Genomic DNA, 21,243 nt, shown 5'->3' on the forward strand with positions numbered 1-21,243 from the left:
TGTGGACCATGACAAGAACGAAAATATGATCTGCGGCCTCACCATTACTACACCGTTGCCATGAAACCACGCAGAAACAAGAGCAAGTCATCTCGCAAAACCCTCTTATAGTACCGAGGCAATAGGGATGTCGAGAGGGAAGAAGCCGTCTATCCATGAAAGATTACTACTGCCACATCAGCTCTGGATTATTAAATATGGTTTTCTGTGGGCGAGCAGATGGCGACTACTGGATGGGATATGTTTTGTATCATAAACTAAAGCTGATGTGGTCTATTCAATGCAATTTTCTGAATTAGCACTCCAAATAACCAAACTGAATCTAAAGTTGACCAAAAACTGATTTGTAACCCTTTTGGTACTAATGTTGGGGAGTGGTCCCTGGTCAAAGTGGTCCCTGGTCCAGTGTTCCCTGGTCAAGTGGTCCCTTTTCAAGTGGTCCCTGTCAAAAAAAAAAAGATGGGGAACCACTGGTGTAGATGCACCCCTGCAAAGCCATGGAAACCCACTGGGTGAATCACAGTCTGTCAGCCTCAGAATAATGCAAGCCTCTTCTTCTACAGTCACCTACATACCCACTGCCAGGACACCGAACTTGGAGGACAATCTTACTCGGACAACGAGGGATCGCCTAAGTAAGTAAGGTCAAGTGAACCCTGGTCAAGTGGTCCTTGGTCAAGTGGCCCCTGGTCAAAGTGATCCCTGTTCAAGTGGTCCCTGGTCAAAAAAGGTTGGGAACCACTGGTGTAGATGCACCCCTGCAAAGCCATGGAAATTCACTGGGTGAGTCACAGTCTCTCAGCTTCAGAATAATGCACGCTTCTTCTTCCACAGTCACCTACGTACCCACTGCCAGAACACCTAACTTGGAGGACAATCTTACTCAGACAATGAGGAATCGCCTAAGTAAGGTCAAGTGAACCCTGGTCAAGTGGTCCTTGGTCAAGTGGCCCCTGGTCAAAGTGATCCCTGTTCAAGTGGTCCCTGGTCAAAAAAGGTTGGGAACCACTGGTGTAGATGCACCTCTGCAAATCCATGGAAACCCACTGGGTGAGTCACAAACTCTCAGCCTCAGAAGAATGCAAGCCTCTTCTTCTGGACAAAGTTTGTCAAGGCAGAAAGTTCTGTGATAGGCTGGAAACAACTAGAAGGGCACACAACAACAAGAACAACAACATGGGGAAAAGGAGGGGGGGGCAAAAGGCTGAATGAATCTGGACCTCACAACCTCTGAGGATGCCTGCATAGATGTGGGTGAAACGTCAGGGGAGAAGGCTTCTAGAACAGGTTGTTGTAGCCTGAAAAACCTACAACAACCCTGTGATTCTGGCCATGAAAGCCTTTGACAATACAATCTGGCCTTGCTCTCTCTCATACACACTGAGATGCATATACTGTAGAACAGGCATGGTCAAACTTCAGTCCTCCAGGTGTTTTGGACTTCAACTCCTACAATTTAGGAATTGTGGGAGTTGAAGTCCAAAACACCTTGAGGGCCAAAGTTTTCCCAAGATGTGCTGTAGAATGGATACAGTTTGACACCATTTGAGGCCCCATCTGCACTGACATCCAATCCAGTTTCTGAACCCAGACCTTTTTGCTTTGAACTGGATTATATGGTAAGGTAGATTCATCTAATCCAGTTCAAATCTGATGGTCTGGGTTCACAAACTTGTCGGTGGAGATCCAGCTTGAATTGCCAGGATGTGAATAGTGTGAGTTGTAGTTTCCCTAAGTCTTCTTTCACCTTCCCTGCTAAAGAGATGCCGGTGCATCACCCAACTCAGACTCCCAGGAGCCCAAAGCGGTGTCAAAGTAGGGTGTAGACAGCGGAACCCAATTCGAGGCGAGGTAGGGTGGGGGAAAGGGAGGAGAAGGGGCCACTCTGCCCTCCAGCGTGATTCCTAGGAAGGTAAAGTGGGCGCTACACTCACCTTTGGCGAGGATGCGAGAGCCTCTTTTATCTCCCGGCTCGAGGGCTGCGGCTGAGGATGGACCTGCCCAGGACTGCCATCTTCAAGGGCTGCCAGAGTCCGGAAAGTAAAAGTTGCCCCGACAGATGCAGAGGGAAGCGAAGAGGAAAGAGGAGGAGGGAGAGCCCGTCATGAAGAGGAGAGGCGGAGAAGGGGGAAGCCTCTGCCTGCTTCGTCGTCGTCGTCCTCCCTGCCGCTTTTGCTGCTGCTGCTGCATCCACTGCGAGGGGTTTCTCTCGGAGCGCAGCGCTCGCAGCCCGACGCGGCCACTCGAGGAGGATGGACTAAAAATAGCCGGCAAAAGGGAGGCGGGCGGGAGGCGGGCGCCGACGACGCCTTTGCCTTTGCCTTCGCCGCCCAAGGAGAGGCGGGGGAACTCCGAAACTGAGCGGGGAAACAGGGCAGGGGGTTGGCAGGGGCGAATGGCAACGCTAAAGCCTTCCCGAAAAGGGTGAGAGGTGGGATCCAGGCTGTGCCTTTGTTCGGACACAACCGTCCCTCTTTTCTTTCTCTCCTAATCGAGGTACCCATTAGTAAGGATGAACGAAAGAAGGATGCATTGTTGGAGATGGGCCCATAAGGGTGTGGGTAAACCACATCTCCCATCATCATCTGTCGCACCCAAACTGCATCAGTAGTTCAAGTTGGGTCTGTGTGCCAAGTCTGGTTCAGATCCAATCAATGGTTGGGTTCCGACTGCTCTCTGGACTTAGGTGAACTCTAAATCCCAATATCCAAGGGCAATTGCCCCCAAACTACACCACTTCAATTGGCCAAGTTGGGTCTGTGTGCCGAGTTTGGTCCAGATCCATCGCTGGTTGGGTTCTGACTGCTCTCTGGATGTGGGTGAACTAGAAATCCCAATATACAAGGGCAATTCCCCCGAAACCACACCACTTAAGTTGGCCAAGCTGGGTCTGTGTGCCAAGTTTGGTCAAGATCCATCTTTGGTCAGGTTCCAACTGTTCTCTGCTTGTGGGTGAGCTATAAATCCCAATATCCAAGGGCTGCTCAGCCATAGAAACTACTGGATTTGCTTGGACATGGCTCTGTTTCTTAGCCTCAGAGGAAGCAAAAGCAAACCTCTCTCTGAAATAAATTCAGACAAGAAAAACCATTGGCTGTACAGTCAGCCCTCCATATTAACAGGATACCCTTATTCCTTGCCACTGCCCACTCCTTGATTTGTGTGTGTGTGTGTGTGTGTGTGGTGTCAGGAGTGACTTGAGAAACTGCAAGTTGCTTCTTGTGTGAGAGAATTGGCCATCTGCCAGGACGTTGCCCAGGGGACACCCGGATATTTTGATGTTTTACCATCCTTATGGGAGACTTCTTTCATGTCCCCGCGTGAAGAGCTGTAGCTGATAAAGGAATGCATAGGATCTAAGCAAGCAGCCATAAATTTGACAGAAACAGCAGTCTTAAACCTATTCATAACCAAATATTACTGTATTTGTTTGACACAGGACGTTGTGTCAGATAAATAGGCATATGACTGCATCCAAAAGACTGTTAGATGTAGCGAATCTGAATTGTCTTTAGTTAGCTAAATAATGACTATGCCCTAGAACAATACGAGGAAAATGCATTGCAAACTAGTCTTAGCAAGGCTCACTTTCAGATTCCAGACATGGTTTATCAGTTTTACTAGCATGTGGGTTAAACCACTGAGCTGCTAATCTTGTTGACCGAAAGGTCACAGGTTTGAATCTGGGAAGCAGTGTGAGCTTCCGCTGTTAGCCCCAGCTTCTGCCAACCTAGTAGTTCGAAAGCATGCAAATGTGAGTAGATCAATAGGTACCGCTCCGGCAGGAAGGTAATGGCGCTCCATGCAGTCATGTTGGCCACATGACCTTGGAGGTGTCTACGGACTAAACTGGCTCTTCAGCTTAGAAATGGAAATGAGCACCAACCACCAGAGTCGGACACGACTGGACTTAACGTCAGGGAAAAACCTTTACTTTTACATTTTTTACTTTTTCCTTTAACATTTTAAAAGTGGCTCCTAATGTGTTTAAATTTAAATTTAAATATCCATTCAAATCAGGGATAAGAAATCTTAACCAGCCATAATACTTGGGACTATTGGTTCTACAGTCTCTCCCCATTGGTTTTTATGTTTTGGACTTGTACACCTGAAAGGTCTGTTTCCCTACCAATGATTTCATTGGTCAGCAATGTGTTTAAAAAACCCTTTTATGTACAAGTGCAAAACATCAAAAGATAGCATATGTCTCCACATATTCATAGATGTTTGCTGTACAAAGGCAGGTTCTGAAGACGGGGAAGGGCCAAAATAGCATTAAACTTCTTTTGCTTTCCATTATTACTTCAATAGCTTGCTATTCCTCCAAGAAATATATTCCAGTAGGCATAATTCTTACCCAAAACACTATGAAAAATGCTCCTCCATAAACATGCCTAGAATCTTTATTGCATGAATACACTTAATGTATGTGTATTCAAAATAATATAACTTTAATCATAGCTAGAAAATTAAAATGCACAAAAATCATGAAAACTCTTATATAGCAAATTATGTATAAGAAAGATTTAGTCTAAACATTATGAAAAGCTTACTGACAGCAAATGCTGTTTGAAAATAGAATGTGCTATCTCAGGAAGGGGGGGATACTGCTTTGTGAGAAGTTTTTTTAACAGTGATTAAGTAGCCACGGGGGGGGGGGGGGTTAGGGGTTCAATGCCCCCCTCCCCTGAAAAAAAAACTGGTTTACTCATGAATTTTAACTGGTTAACCAAATCCCCATGCTAAGTCTATGAGACGCAAAAAATTAAGAGTCCCTCCAGAACTGCAAGCGCTATCTCAAGCAAATATTGACAATTTATTCACACTGTCATTACTTGCAGCAATAGCCGATGTAGTGAAGCAACCAAGTTGGGGGGGGGGGGAGTGTTGAATGCTCTCATTAAGGAGGCCAGACTTGGTGGAGGTGGTTGACAGGGGTGGAGCTGCAGGCTATTGAAGGCTGCTCTGCCCCCTGCTGTGCTCTTTGCTTAGGCGTGAGCTCAGAGGCAGGTTTCAACCCCCCCCCACGTGAAATTTTCAAATCCCCCCCCCCAAATTTCAACCCCTCCCAAAAAAAATTCTGGCTACGGCCCTTGCCATGTCTCAGGGGCCTCAGTAGTGGATCTTTGCATTAGTAGGGGAGTAGACAAGATGACTGTTGGAGTGCTTTACAACCCTATGAATCAATGCATCTTCCTTTTCATTTTAGCAAGTTTTAATAGTTCTTCTTTGTGTGTTATCAGTGTAAAAATCTGGTTTATGCTTTATATTTTTGAAAAAAAACTACCAATAGCATCAAAATGTTGTCTTCAGAAATTGGGGAAAATGTCATTTCACTTGCCAAGGTATACAGGCACTCCCCAAGTTATGAACCAGATAGGTTCTGTAGATAATGAGTTACACGTAAAATTTACCTGTTCTGACTTACAAACAAATTCAGTTGAAGAACAAACCTACAGAGCTTATTTTGTTCATAACTTAGGGAGTGCCTGATGGCACAGTGAGCTGCTGAACTTGCTGACCAAAAGGTTGGCAGTTCAAATCTGAGGAGTGGGGTGAGCTTCCGCTGTTAGGCCCAACTTCTGCCAACCTAGCAGTTTGAACATGTAAATGTGAATAGATCAACAGGTACTGTAGGAAGGTAACAGCAGTCCATGCAATCATGCTGGCCACATGACTTTGGAGGTGTCCTGGGAAACCTTTATCTTTACACTATATATAAGTAAAAGTAAAGGTTGTCTCCTGACATTAAGTCCAGTCATGTCTGACTCTGTGGTGTGGTGCTCATTTCAATTTCTAAGCCAAAGAGCTGGCGTTGTCTGTAGACACCTCCAATGTCGTGTGGCCGGCATGATTGCATGGAGCGCCGTTACTTTCCCGCCTATTGATCTACTCACATTTGCATGTTTCAAACTGCTAGGTTGGCAGAAGCTGGGGCTGTCAGAGGAAGCTCACACTGCTCCCTGGAATCGAACTTGCGACCTTTCGATCAACAAGCTCAGCAGCTCAGCGCTTTAACCCACTGTGCTACTGGGGGCTCCTAGACACTATATGTGTGTGTGTGTGTGTGTGTGTGCAACCTTCGTTCATCCAACGTTCTGTATTATCCAATGCAATCTGCCTCCAGCCCTGATTCACAGCTGTTTCAATACATTGTGATGTTTTGGTGCTAAATTGGGAAATACAGTAATTACTACATGATATTACCATGTATTAAACTGCTTTTGCTGTCAATTTGTTGTAAAACATGAAGTTTTGGTGCTCAATTTGAAAAATCATAATGTAATTTTATGTTTAATAGGTTTTTCCTTAATCTCTCTTTATTATCCAATATTTTTGCTTATCCAGCATTCTGCTGGTCCGTTTATGTTGGATAAGCAAGGCTCTACTGTATATATAAAAGCTTTGGATAGCATACGGACTGCCTTGACTCTGAAGGAGCTGGGGGTAGTGATGGTCGACAAGGAGCTCTGACGTGGGCTGGTCCATGAGGTCATGAAGAGTCGGAAGCAACTGAATGAATAAACAACAACAAGCATAGGGAATGGTTAACATCCCTGTGGTGTTTGTTTTACAGTGTATGCCCCTGTTCAGAAGATTTCACCTCACTTTCTGTTCCTGTGAAAATTGATTTTGGAAATTTTTGTTTGCTTCTTTTTCTGAAATATCACATTGCTGGGTCACACTCAGCTTATGATCACTAACAATTCCAATATAGTTTTTACATGTATTACCACCAATCCAATGTGGTGTAGTAGTTAGAATGTTAGACTCTGGAGACTAGGGTTGGAATCTGCATTCAGCCATGGAAACCTACGAAGTGACCTTGCGTAAATCATATTCTCTGCAGGAGAGAGAAGTGATCCCTCCTCGGAGCAAATCTTACAAAAAGAAATCCATGACAAGTTCGCTTTAGGATTGCCATAAGCCAGGAACAACTTGAAAGCACACAACAGCAACTGCAAAGTCAAGTACCCCCATCCATTTGAGTTTTGTAGCCTAAATGTAGATTTTTTGTATTTGTTTCTGTCAAATTTCTATTACTTTGACCTCAATTTTCTAGTTTATTGACATCTTTTGGAATTCTTTTCCTTTCTGTGTTAGGTACCCTTAACAGTTTTATATTATCCACAGGTTTTTTTCCCCTCTAATGGCTGTCATCTAAGTTATTTTTCAAAAATTTGAAAACTAACAGACCCAGGCAGAGGTGGCCCTAGGTAATTTTCAACGATAAGCAAACAGTATTTTGGCACCCCCCCCCCCCAACCAATCACTGATATATATTTTCTGTTCGTTGTGGGAGTTCTGTGTGCCATATTTGGTTCACTTCCATCATTGGTGGAGTTCAGAATGCTCTTTGATTTTAGGTGAACTATACATCCCAGTAACTACAACTCACATATGTCAAGGTCTATTTTCCCCCAAGAGCGCCCCTGGGCAAAATCAACTATACTGCAAATGCTTACTTTGTGTAATGGGTTGAGCCGCCCCTGGACCCAGGACTGAACCTTCTGGCACTCTTCTCAAGATTTCTCTTCTTTTGAAGTACAGCCAGAACTCAGGCTTACTCTATTTGTTGTCCTTCAGATGTATAGGACTAAAATTTTCATCATTCTGTAGTCAGCTCAACCATACTTTTGGTAATTGTTGAACAAAATACCTGTTAGCATGACACAGTGAACAGAATATGGATCTATATTTTTTGACATTCAGAACCAATTGTTGGAATGCTAAAGAGAACGAAGTCTGGACCCTGGGTCTGTTGATTTAAAAAAGAATTGGTTGCTCCCATGTGAGAATGCCAAGAGATTTCTGATGCACACTGCACCCAGTGGCAGTGGTGCTATTACAACTTACAACTTAACATGCAGTTAGCCACTGTTAGATCTACCTTCACATTTGTCCAAACTAAAATCAGTTTTCAGATTTAGAAGTAAAATATGCTATTTAGATAAACAACATGGAATTCAACTTCCTTAATGCCCCATTTCCTACTTGTTGGCGACAAAACACTGGAATAGATAAATCCTGTTGGTCTTATTTACCACCAAAGCAATTGTCTTCATTGAAAAAGAGAGCATATTCTCTTCCTGTGCAAGCAAGTGTAAAATTAATGGTTACTAATGAATACATTTCAGTCACAAGTTTGATTTTATTCTTAGGAATACTTGGAGCAGACCTATTAAAACTAATGTCCAACCTTTGATATTCTCTGGACATATGAAGTTGCCTTTTAATCTAACTTATCAAATCCATCTATATAGTTTAGCTAACAGCAGCAAAGATCTCCAAGATCATCAATTGATCATTTGTTGTTATGTGCTGTCTAGTCACCTTTTAAAATACGAGGGTTATCCAGAAAGTAAGACTACAAGGCACATAGCTCTCGCGGGGAATTTTTGCGGGAGAAGTTGGTATCACTGCCGTGTACCAGGAAGCCAGTGGAAGCAAACAAGCAGTGTCAGTCATCAGTAGCTCATCGACTGGCATTGTGGTGAAGGTTAGAGATGAGCGTCCTCATTCCAGTTCCCTCCAAGTATGAAGTTCACACTATAATACACTACCTAAATGCTAACGGCATGAACACTGCTGCAATTCATTGCAACAGCATTTCGGTTTATGGAGAGGACGTAATGTCAAGACTGCATGTGGCTAAATGGGTACAGAATTTCAATTAAGGAAGGATGGAAATGAACGATGGAGACAGAACTGGACGGCTGTCCATTGTAACTGATGACGTGGCTGAAAAAGGAGGCAGGAGACTTCTATGACACAGGCATCAAAAAACCCGTCCGACGGATGACAAAATGTATTGAACTGAACGGTGGTTATGTGAAAAAACAATGTAATACCTATGCTATAATCCATGAAAGTTTTATTAAAATATATTCATTCTTTGTATTTTAAAAGATCTTGTAACCTCACTTTCCAGATATCCCTTGTAGAGCGTGAACTTCGCACTTGGAGAGAAATGGAATGAGGACGCTCATCTCTACCCTTCACCACAATGCTACTGATGACTGGCACTGCTCGTTCACTTCTACTGACTTCCTGCTACACAGCAGTGATACCAACTACTCCTGTGAAAATTCCCCATGAAAGCTACATGCCTTGTAACCTTACTTTCCAGATAAACCTCATAAGATACATCTGAGAGGCCCTGATCATACCTTGCAGACTTAGGACCATGGCTTTCTTGATTGAGTTAATCTATCTATCCCATGCTCTTCTTCTTCTCCTTCTGCCTTTAACTTTACTATTATCAACTTTTCCAAACGATGATAGCCTCACTTTAGCTGTTTTGGCTTTCAGTGATAGTACAATACAAATGAAGGTGATCATCTACTACCTATTTAACTAAAAATGGCGAGGATGCAAAGGAAGTGCCATATCATTGCAGTTTATAATTTTCTTTGACAAGAGTAAAGGGCCAAGGCTAATGAGCAACAGATCTGCACCTCTTCTCGTGTTAGAAAACCAGCTTCTGTTATTAATGAAAATAATGTTATAAATATTCATTTGTTTTATAAACTCTAACATTTGTCTGGTAGAAATAATCCTTCTAAAACAGATCAACGCCAGTGCTGACATTTCAATAAGGATATGTAAATATTAGGATGTGGAGAAGTAGTTTAAAACAATTAATTGGCGTGACCTTTTATGAGGGACATATTGAAATGGAAAAGCTTTGTAAAAGGTTATGTAGAATGAACATGACATGTAGGATGACCTTACCTCCTGAAAACTTCCAAACAGCTTTTTTATTTTTTTAGCCTTAGTTAGATGGGAGTAATCCTTCTGGAAATCATGAAAATAAACAGCAAAATATATCATTTTTCTTTTGCCATGTAGAAACCCTTAGTTGGGCTCAGATTCAGTCACTTTGAACAGAGCCACAAAAATCATGACCAGAGTTTGTCTGGACCCTAAAAGGGTCCTTAAATTAGACATGGTCATAAATTCCAGTTTATTTTGTGGATTGGTTGTACATAATAATCACTTTGTATTAATAAAAACAATCATAAAGGTATAAGGATTCTTATGTGGAACATTGATGGATATATAAGTATAAAAGTTCATTATAATGCTAAAATGCTTTGCACACTTACTTTGGGGAAACCACAGAAAATTTGGTGAGACTAGCTGCAGGGGTCCAGTACTTGCATAAAAAGGAAAAGCAGAGCCACTTGCTGGCCCCATGCAGCTTGACTTGATTTAGTTCCATCATCCACATGCTAGACATCAATGTAGATCACAAAAAGCCAGGTTCCAGGTTCAAAGGAACTCTCTGCACATACATTTCCCTGACTCAGGCAGTTCAACCTCTGTATAAATCTATAACAGAGAAGAATGCATCACATCCAGTGAACTTATGGTAGGAAACAGGAGGGAAAAAATGAAGGATGCTCTGGTAAGATTAAAAAAATAAAAAAACTTACATTTATTTTTGCAGGGAATCTAGGACAGAAGAGTAAATGGACAAAAGAAAGATTGTGCGGCACGGGAGTGCCAGGAGATGTGAATTCCTTTTCTTGCACTGCTAGTTTGCATGAATCTATTTAAGCCATGCATTTTGCAGTAAGGTAGCTTCCCTCAGGTTGCAATCAAACGGTCAACAACTTGGCAATCATCGTTAGAATCTTTAGACCCACCCCTTTTCCCAGGGGTTTGGAGCCAAAGGAGGACCTTTGTTCAGTCTCACTGTTTTGGAGCCTAACAGCAGGACGTGTGGGTCTCTCTCTCCCACCTGCACAAAAGCTTCACTTCTCACAGCTTTTGCTGGGGATTAAAGAAATAGATCCATAGCTCTGCTGGGGAGCAAAGAAATAGTACCTACAGCCTTCGTGGAAAAACTAAAGGACACCTTTCAGCTTGGCAGATCTACAGGAACCTTGCCTAGTAAGGGGCCACTCGGGCTATCCATAAAGCAGCTTGGAGCCGGGAGTATATAGTGTTTTAAAAATTATCTATAAATAATCTCTAATTATTTAAGTTCTGTAAATAAAGTATTTACTTTGGTTTTATACACTTTGGGCATCCAGAATTGCTATAATTTTGAAAGCTTGGTTTCAGACAAGGTATTTGTGATGGTAGCTCTGAAGGTGAAAGGGTAATGTCCAGTTGGCAATAAAAACAATATAAATAGGCATCTTCACATTTGGTGTTACACCAGGTGGACAGGAGGAAGTTCTTCCATATGGTAGAAGTTGGAATAATGGAAAACCTTCACACAGAGCATTTGTAAATAAGGTTTCAAATATAACAGTAAAGATCCCCACATTTAGCCACAATGGTGAGATGGCTGGAGAGGAATCCTTACAGTTGGTGAGAAATAAACCGAGATCCCCACATTTTGTGTAATCAGGAATAGGATATGAATCAAAAACTCCAGTTTTATCACCAATATATTTAACTCTGACTTCTTGCATTTAGTGGAAGATAAACCTCATGCATTCAATGTACATCTATTTTCACTGTAGGAGCCATTAATGAAATGTTTTGCATCTTTGTTTTGCAATTATTGCCCACAGATGTTATCATGATCTGTTTGACTGACACACACACATACATCTGGAGAAAAAATAATTTTGGGCTAAAGTTACTGGATGCATATATTCTCACTGTAGAAGAATCACAGCTCAGTTTTCATTTAAAGATACTGAAAATTAAAGTTGTCAATTATTTTTCATAAAGACTCAACACACCCGTCGATTTTCAAAACAATGTAAGGCTAAAGTTTGATTGAGGCACTTAGCTCAAATGAGAACTGAAGGATTCATGCATTCAAACTTTCAATTGTAAAACGGCAGTTTGCTAGGTACACACAAACACTTTTTCAGTTGGTAAAATTGTTCTTAAAGCTTCTGTTGTTCCTTGTCAGTGCTCTCTTTGCTGCATTAAATTTTAACAGGTAAAAATTGATCAGCTAAGAAAAACTCCTGTTAACCTGTTAACTGAGAGACAGAGAGAGTTAGTTACACATATGCTGTGCTCTAAATTCAGAGCTGCTACATTCAGTTGGCAATGTCTTTAATAGCAGTTCTTTCAACAACATGTAATAGAATATTTCTATATCAAATATATTAATACTTAATTTAGAGTAAGTATAGATAGTGTTCAGACTCAGAGCCTGAGAATGATTTTTGGACAACTCAGAATTCCCCAGGCAGCACAGCAGCTTGATATATGGACAGTTGTAGTCCAAAAAGATAACATCTGGTCTGACTGTGTGTTTGACAGTTTAGAAGTACATCTCTAAGGACCTCATCACACTTGCCCCTCCCTGTAATGTTTCGGAAGACCCACCCTCTTCCTTCCCATGTGATGGGAAGGGAAGGGTAGAGGAATTGCTATGGGGTACATAACACCCTGTTGCTTCCCCTCATCAGATGGGAGAAGAACGAAAATAGCAGGAAAAGGGTGAAAATAGTGGTAAACTTACATATATCACAGTGGCTGCCCTTGGTGTAGAAATTTGCATCAGCCAATGGCAGTCAACACAGAATGTAGAGAAAATGCTGGCTAGGAGCATGGCCAGCCGTGCATATTGTGAAGAGACATGTCCATGGCTGTAAAATTTGTTAAAAGAAGCAAAGACCAGCATTAAATTGCTCAAAAAAAATCCCCATCTGATGAGGTCGTCACACTCCTTTTGACTTTTCTTTTATGATATCCCATGGCTTTTCCTCATACTCTACTATTTTTCTGCCTATAATCTTTATCCCATAGTTGGGCAACTGCGAAAGACTTGAGAGTTTTGTGTGCCTTCAATTTGTGTCATATCATAGGGGGTTTTTTAACAATATTTTTTCAGAGGACATTTTCCTTTGTCCTCCTTTGAGGTTGACTTGCCCAAGATCTCCCAGTATCTATGGCTGAGCAAGGATTCAAACCCTGTTCTCCAGATGCATAATCTAGCATCCATGGAATGCATAATCTAGCATCCACGTTGCCTCCATGGAAGACTAACGTGGATGCATAATCTAGCATCCACGTTGCCTCCATGGAAGACTAGCGGGCTATATTAGTACTTCAAAATACACTGAAGGTGTATTTGCTCCCATTCCATGTAGAGAAACTAATTGTGTCTGAAGTTTTAAGAGAGTTGATATCAGCTGAATATTACAAGGAACTTCATGACTATAAAATCAGTTATACAATGGGTCTCTTTCTCTGACCCTCTTTACAAATAAGCTGGGGAGCTATCTCCTGGGATGCTTTAACATCTGAATATCATCCATTGGATTCAGTTAACCATGAGGCCCTTTGGCACTCCATGCAATATGTCACTCTCAGTTGACTGAGGATGTTGTTGTTTATTCGTTCAGTCACTTCCGACTCTTAGTGACCTCATGGACCAGCCCACACCAGAGCTCCTTGTCGGGTGTCGCCACCCCTAGCTCCTTCAAGGTCAAGCCAGTCACTTCAAGGATACCATCCATCCATCTTGTCCTTGGCCAGCCCCTCTTCCTTTTTCCTTCCATTTTCCCCAGCATCATTTTTTTCTCCAAGCTTTTCTGACTTCTCATTATGTGGCCAAAGTATTTCATCTTTGCCTCTAATATCCTTCCCTCCAGTGAACAGTCGGGCTTTTTTTCCTGGAGTAGGAACTGGTTGGATCTTCTCGCGGTCCAGGGCACTCTAAGAATTTTCCTACAAAACCACAGTTCAAAAGTGTCTATCTTCCTTTCCTCAGCCTTCCTCATGGTCCAGTTCTCACATTCATAGTTTACTATGGAGAATACCATTGCTTTAACTGGGGGTACCTCAATAGTAATGGCAGGACAGCCATTTTCTCTGCCATACCTTAGTCTTTTTTATGATTTCATTTATCCCAGAAACTAACAAGAGAAGATGCTTTTATATTTTTTTGTAATTAACCAAGAATAAATGTCTTATTAGAAATTTTCCATTTCATTGGATATTCTAGATCATGGAAGTCCCTTTCAATAAGCATTTTTCTCTTCTCCCTTCTGTGCCTTCTCCTTCTCTCTTCTTCAATGAAAGGGATATTGCTGGACACATTGCATGTACACTCACTGAGTTGAATGTCTACAGTTTCTACAAGAATTTCATGAAATGTTTTCTGTCCCAAAGTTAATGTTTGTTTTTTTTATAAAAAAAAAACCTGGATTTTTTGGGGGGGAAATTCATTGTAATTGCTTATTTTATAGGTAGCAAATTTCCTTCATTACTGATATTATCCATGGAGCAAATGTTACAGCTACACTCTGAAGGTTAAGAAAATATCATGATGTTATTTCATACAACTACATATTGCATCATTTGGCTGCAGTGCAACCTCACCAACTACCAGAACTGGGAGGGGAAGGATACATTTTTGTGTGGGAGAAAAGGGAAACATATAGTCTGGTGATTTTTGAACTTTGGAAGCATATCTGACTTTAAACTCTTTCCATTCCATGCAAGTGCTATAGTATTTTTTTTAAAAAAACATACAACTACTGTTAAGTAAATGATTTATGCTGCTGCCCCATAAATTACTCTTGTTTCCCCAAAGTCAGATGAATTTGTGTTCTGGAGTAAACGGCACATGAAACACAATTGGCTTCTTAAATTTTTCCAAATACACTGCTAGGAAGAAAGGTAGTTATTTGCTTCAAATAATTCAGGATGCCTATGCTAAAAGCAGGTTTTGTTTCTGGTGTTGCTAGGATGGTATTTTTCCATTATTTAAGTCTGTGAAGCAGAACAGTTTTTTATATTAACACACACCTCACAGCACACAAGATTTCAGCTATATTCTCCCACTGATGGTAAATGTACAGTCATTTCAGCCATCCCTGCAGAAAGGTGTGTGTGTGTGCGGGGTGGGGGGTGGGTGGGTAACAGTTTAGTGGTTTATCCAGAAACTGCCTGCTATTAAAGACTAGGACTATGAACACACCAGAAATGGCTCTGACTACTCAAGAAGAAAGAGTTAAATTATACCTGCTATCCATTTTTTTTCAAATAATTGCATACTTGCACAGTTACTTCAGCAGCAATGGGAAGAGAGGAGTCTTGTACTTCTTCCTCAATATATTATGTCATTTTGACCACACTAAAATTGCTTTTTTGTTGCAGTTTTTATTTGTGAGAATCTCCTTTGAATAGCTTCTGTGAAAAAAATTCAAAGATGGTTATCTGTCCTACATTACACAGGAAAGTCCACTATTTCACGAACTATCCAGTTTAAATATAGTTTAAAGGTTATTTTTAAAACCAATAGGCAAGCAGATCAGAATTGGAGGTTGCTCAGCAACAGTTAGTCACTGAACAGCATATAGAGCAATTCTGTGGCCCATCTGGTCACAGACTTCTGCCCTCTGATGAAATGAGTTGCATGTTTATTTAAATTGTAGATGCTATGCATATAAATTAGAATGTGCACATTTTATGCAGTGTCCTCTCTTGTCCATTTTTGGGGACCGATGTATAACTCATTTTATCTGTTGGCCAGTCTGCATATTTGCAGTCATCACATATTAAAATAATTTCTCATTTACTTTGCTTTCCCTCATTCCTTGTACATTAGGCTAGCATCCTTTTTATTCTTCATTAATCTTCCTCACTGCATTTCTTTTGTCACCATACTCTTGTCTATTATTAGTTATGCCCTATATCCATGTTCATATTTTTTGTAACTGTGGTAATCAAGTATATTTGGTTTTGCAGGAGGAATTACCTGGCACGTTGGTCAATACTTCTGTATGGAACTATATCATGTTTCTGGTACTTAGAAATTAATGTTGCGCAATGAAGAGACAGAAACAGAATGGGGACTATGGTTTCCATTTTTTAGTGGTTTTCAAGAAAAATTTCAAAGAAGAACTTCTAAGAAAACAGGATGTGTTCCATTTTTCCCAAATAAAGCAATCAATTCAAACATCTCAAAACATTGAAGGGATACATTTCTTTGTGAATTGGTCAATCAAAAACAAGCTGCTGGGAGAGATCATCCAGAGTTTTGGAGTTTGATGCCACCTACACGCAGATGATGTTCAACTCTGTTACTCTTTTACACCTGCTGCCAAGGAGGCTGTTTGGGTCCTGAACCGGTGCTTGACAGCTGTGATGGTCTGAATGAGGGCGAACAAATTCAAACTGATTCCAGACAAGATAGAGATACTCCCAGTCAGTCATAAGGCCAAACAGGGCATAGGGTTACAACCTGTGCTGGATGCTTCCCTGGCCACCGCCTCCTGAAGTCACAGGTTCACAGCTTGGGAATTCTCTTGGACTCATCGCTGAGCCTAGAACCTTAGGTTTCAGTGGTGGCCAGGGAAAAGCATTCATACAATTAAAACTTGTGCATCAGCTGCACTCATATCTTGGGAAGTCAGAGTTGGACACAGTGGTCAATGCTCTTGTTACATCTTGAATAGACTGCTGCAACACACTCTATGTGGGGTTGCCTTTGAAGACTGTTCAGAAGCTTCAAGTAGTCCAAAGTGTGGCAGCCAGGTTTCTAACTACAATCCCCCTGTTGAGCCAGCTCCACTGGCTGCCGGTTTGCTACCGAGCACAATTCAAAGTGCTGGCTTTGGCCTATAAATCCCTAACTGGTTCCAGTCCAGCTTACCTATCAGAATGCATTCCCCTTTATGAGCCTGTTAGATCATTAAAATCGGCTGAGGAGGCCCTGCTATCAGTCCTGCTGCCCTTACAGGTGCAACTGGTGGGGACGAGAGACAGGGCCTTCTCGGTGTGGCCCCTCGGCTGTGGAACTGCCTCCCCAGTGAGATTAGGTCGGCCCCTTCCCTCCTGGCATTTAGGAAACAACTTAAAATGTAGTTTTTCAAGCAAGCATTCCGGGAGTGAGATTAAGTAGTCAAGATAACCTCAGGATTGGTGCAATGTCTATTGTTGTATGTTTTGTCTATGTCCTAAGTTTTATAGTTTACTGGTTTTTGATCTGTTGTTATATGCTGTTTTAATTATGTGATGTATTTTATATTTTATGTGAGCCATTGAATTTTGCCATTTACTTTGCTGTGAACTGCTTTGAGTCCCGTCCCCCCCCCCCCCGGGGGGGGGGGGGAAACTGGTATATAAGTTAATTAAATAAATAAATGATCTATAAGCAAGAGCAATCAGAAGTTCTGACTTCTCCACACAGAATGCAAAGAATTGACAGAAGTGAACTGGAACTTCAAAAATATTTCTGAATATTTCATGATCTTGGAACCTCCATGGGGGTGCATCCCTTTGACTTGTTATATAACTTGCTCTGTGCCAGGAAATTGGAAAGTAACACAAATAAAAGTGCACTGAGACATACAGTTTAAATTCATGCATTTGATTTTGTAGAATAGGAAGTACTGTGCACTCGAAAAAAGAAAAGAGTCCTAATATTGACTATGCCCTTGAAACACAGTGTGAGATTGCTGAAAAGGATTTCTTGTGCCTTCAAATTCCTACAGATATAACTCTTAAAACTACAGGCTAGACTTAATGATATCTTAGAATCATGGAACTGCAGAGTACCCTGAAGTTTGTCTAGTGTAGATTAATATCATCCTATATCCTGGTTTTTCTGATCAATTTTGAAACTCCTAGATTATCAAGTTTACCAAAGACATAATGCTCCCCCGGCACCATTTTCCTAGTTTTGTGTGCAAAATGTCCTCTATACAGGTCAGTAACTTTATGTATAGTCTATATTTAGCTGTGTTCTTAGCTCTACCAACATCTGGGTAGTTATATCCCACGCTGTAAACTTGGAATGTCCTTGATGTGCCCTTGAAGAATGCTTTGTTCATCTTTTCCTCTTCTATGTGGAAAACCTAAATGAATTTTTCAATTTTTCTTCTTTTCTTTTTTCCTCTGTTGATTTTGGATGCATTGCAATGTAAAGTAATGAGGCCTGACTGAAGACATTGCTGTATGATCTTTCAAAATGTATTTCTTATTAAGATATTGTTAAACATCACCATATAAATAAATAATAGTATTCTGTATTGACTACTTAGATAAACACACCTAGCTATTTTCAGCTGCTTAATTAAGTATAGCAGGTGTGAGGAAATTATCAGGATCAGGACGTTTCCTTCTTTTGCTATTCTGCAGTCCTGATGAAAATCTCCCATTCCAACCTTTATTTTCTTCTCTGCTGTTAATCCAGTTTGTTTCCCACAGAAAACAGAACTTTGTCTGTTAATTTTTGATGATCTTGGGAATCATAGGGATTTCTTTAGGAAGTGATTTTTCAGAGATGGTTTGTTTGCCATTGATTTCTTCTGAAAGATAACCTAGTATACTTAACTAAGTAACCTCTTCTGGCCTGATCCCATCCTCCCAATATGACAGAAAATCCATTCACTTGTGCTCCAAAATTGCCCGCAGGATGGACTTCCTGTCCCTCATTTAGCTGATATCTGTTAAAGTAGATTGTGGGAGCAAGATCACATTTGTGGCAATAGGGTTACAATTGTGAGTAAGAAGTGATCATGAATATAGAGTAGATAAAGATGAGTAAACCTACATAACTGTTCATTCTATTTTACCAAGCTGCAAGGAGAAAAGGGGGTCCACTTTGCCCATGCATGAAGCACATTTCTGTCGTTTTAGGGGGTGCAGTGGGGAATCAAGCCAAGAGATGTTACTTTGGGGCATCTGGACTAAGTAGCTGATACAGCCATTATCTTTATCAGTAAAGTGTTGCAGAAGCTGAAAACAACAGCAAAAAAATCTACAATGTCATTGTTTGTTAAGCTATAAAAAGCAGTAACTGAAATCATGGCTTCCATTTATTTCCTATTCAGATACCCTTCAGACTCTACTTAAAGCTGTCCCTCTGATTATAATAATACAAAATGCATACATACTATCAACTGCTGCTGTTTTGTATTGATTGAATTGCATTTTATCAGGCATCTGTAATGTATTATTTTAGCAATGATTAATTTATGATTTTAGACATTTGTAATATGCGATTTCAGGGGTTGTTTTTTTAGTTCGATTATTAGCTGCCTAGAGCTCCTAGGAGAATGGGAGGGATAAAAACTGAAATTACAGTAACTCCCATCACAACAATGCTATTCGGGTATAAACTAATATTTCATTCGTAAGCCGTAGGAAAAAAAGGAAGGCTTCATTTTATGTGGACAGAATCAATGAAACCATGGCTCTTAATTTGCAAGACTTAGCCAGGGTACTGTGAGGTCTCTTATTTATAGAGTCACCATAAATTGAAATCAGTTGAGGGCAATTACAACAACATGTGTTGTTGAAGGCTTTCATGACCAGAATAACTGGGTTGCTGTGAGTTTTCCGGGCTGTATGGCCATGATCCAGAAGCATTATCTCAATATCAGTTTACTTTACCATATATCCAGCAAGAAAGAACATATATGCAAGCTGTGTTCAGAAAAGGAAGAGGTAAGAGAAATCATATTGCATACAAATGTCCTCTAATAGAGCACACCCAAGAATGTCAGAGGGAAATCATATTGTGTTTCAAAGATTAAGCAATTATTTTTTATTTTGAATCATTTAAAGTTATAGGTAGCTCTAAAATAAATGAAATACTACAGCATTTGATTGTCCTGGTACAAAAAACCCCTTTTGTCTAGAATAAAAAGGAGAATGGTTTCCAGTAAGAGGTCCGACAATGCTGCATTTTATCACCCTGTCTGTAGAATTATATGAAGATCATATCATATGGAAAGTGGGATTAGAGTCAGAGGAAGGAGGTGTGAAAACTGAAGGAATAAACATCAATAATTTAAGACATGCACATAACACTATATTACGAGTGGAAAATAGCAAAGTGGAACAACTATTGATGAAAGTTAATAAAGAAAGTTAAAAAGCAGAGTTATACTTCAATATTAAGAATACAAAAATAATGAACTCAGAAGATTTACACAAGTTTCAATTGAGTGGTGAAAACATTGGAATTCTTAAAGTTTTTATATGCATTAGCTGAATCATAATCAACATGGTGAATCATAGAATCATAGAATCAAAGAGTTGGAAGAGACCTCATGGGCCATCCAGTCCAACCCCCTGCCAAGAAGCAGGAATATTGCATTCAAATCACCCCTGACAAATGGCCATCCAGCCTCTGCTTAAAAGCTTCCAAAGAAGGAGCCTCCACCACACTCCGGGGCAGAGAGTTCCACTGCTGAACAGCTCTCACAGTCAGGAAGTTCTTCCTAATGTTCAGATGGAATCTCCTGGTGAAGGAATGAGAAAATTAACATGGTATAGTTACTATGAAAGGACGAAAATGCATCAAATTACTGCCTTTTTGAAAGGCCGCTCTGAGTCCCTTTCGAGGTGAGAAAGGCAGGATATAAATGTAGTAAATAAATAAATAAAAATAAAAAGATATACAATTGAATATCTAAACCAGAATCATCCATGTCTTTGTATTTCTTAATTGCTCTGAATGGATGTATAATCTGACAGGAAAAAACATCAATTCAGTTGAAATGTGGCACTGAAAGAGAGTCCTATAGGTACCATTAGTCAACCTCCCTCTGCCAAAATAAAATAATGAGTCTGGGAGAAAATCAAGCCTGAACCCTCACTAGAAGCAAAAACAATTAATCTGAGGCTATCACACTTTGGACATATCATAAGACGTATCAGATAATAAAACTCACTGGAAAAGACAATAATGCTTGGGGAGTGGACAGGCCTGTAGCCAGGATTTTGATTCGGGGGGAGCTGAGTTTGATTCGGGGGGGGGGGGCTGAGTCTGAGTGAAAGAGGGTCTACCCTAGCAAACCTTTTGTATCATTACCCCAGTACCCCCATGCATATGGGATATATTGAACATGGTGATCAGATCATGATATGAATAAACATAACAGTTTAAATAATGTACCAGTAAGGCCTTCTCGCGGACCACCCTGAGAATTTGGTGGGAGGGGGCTGAAGCCCCTCAACACCCCCCCCTCCCCGGCTACATGTCTGGGAGTGGAAGGTGTTTGCAAAACCTGAGCATAGCTGTTAAAAATAGGCTATTGCATTCAAAAGATTACTGTAAGTTAAAGCAGTAACAAACAGGAAATGAGGAAGGCTGCATTATAAAGAAGGTGAGTCAGGAAAGGAGCACAGTTCTCAGTTTACAAGACCAGAGCAAGGCTTTCAATAACATGGACTCTTTTTGAGGTCTTTCATTCATGGGGATGCCAGTTTGACAGCAGATAACATTACCAACAACGAAACCTTTTTGAATAGTAATGTATTCCGATCCTTTGAAAAGGGAAAGAGAAGTCATGCAAATCT

The 21,243-nt window shown here is 40.8% G+C and overlaps 1 protein-coding gene across 9 annotated transcripts in view; it reads right to left on the bottom strand.

The window, feature by feature from the left end:
• Positions 1–2,242, bottom strand: part of HDAC9 (histone deacetylase 9) — a 491,112-nt gene extending 488,870 nt beyond the window's left edge. For 4 of the 9 annotated variants that reach the window (XR_009631775.2, XM_060782130.2, XM_060782129.2 and 1 more), the window contains exon 1: positions 1,935–2,241. The gene's annotated coding sequence lies outside the window, so the exon portion shown is untranslated. Of the gene's footprint in view, positions 1–1,934 lie in introns of all 9 variants that reach the window. The other 5 variants (XM_060782133.2, XM_060782132.2, XM_060782131.2 and 2 more) reach the window with 3 other exon arrangements.
• Between the last annotated feature and the right edge of the window lie 19,001 nt (positions 2,243–21,243).

The sequence above is a fragment of the Anolis sagrei genome, chromosome 6 (assembly GCF_037176765.1).
Source record: "Anolis sagrei isolate rAnoSag1 chromosome 6, rAnoSag1.mat, whole genome shotgun sequence".
Classification (NCBI taxonomy): Eukaryota; Metazoa; Chordata; class Lepidosauria; order Squamata; family Dactyloidae; genus Anolis; species Anolis sagrei.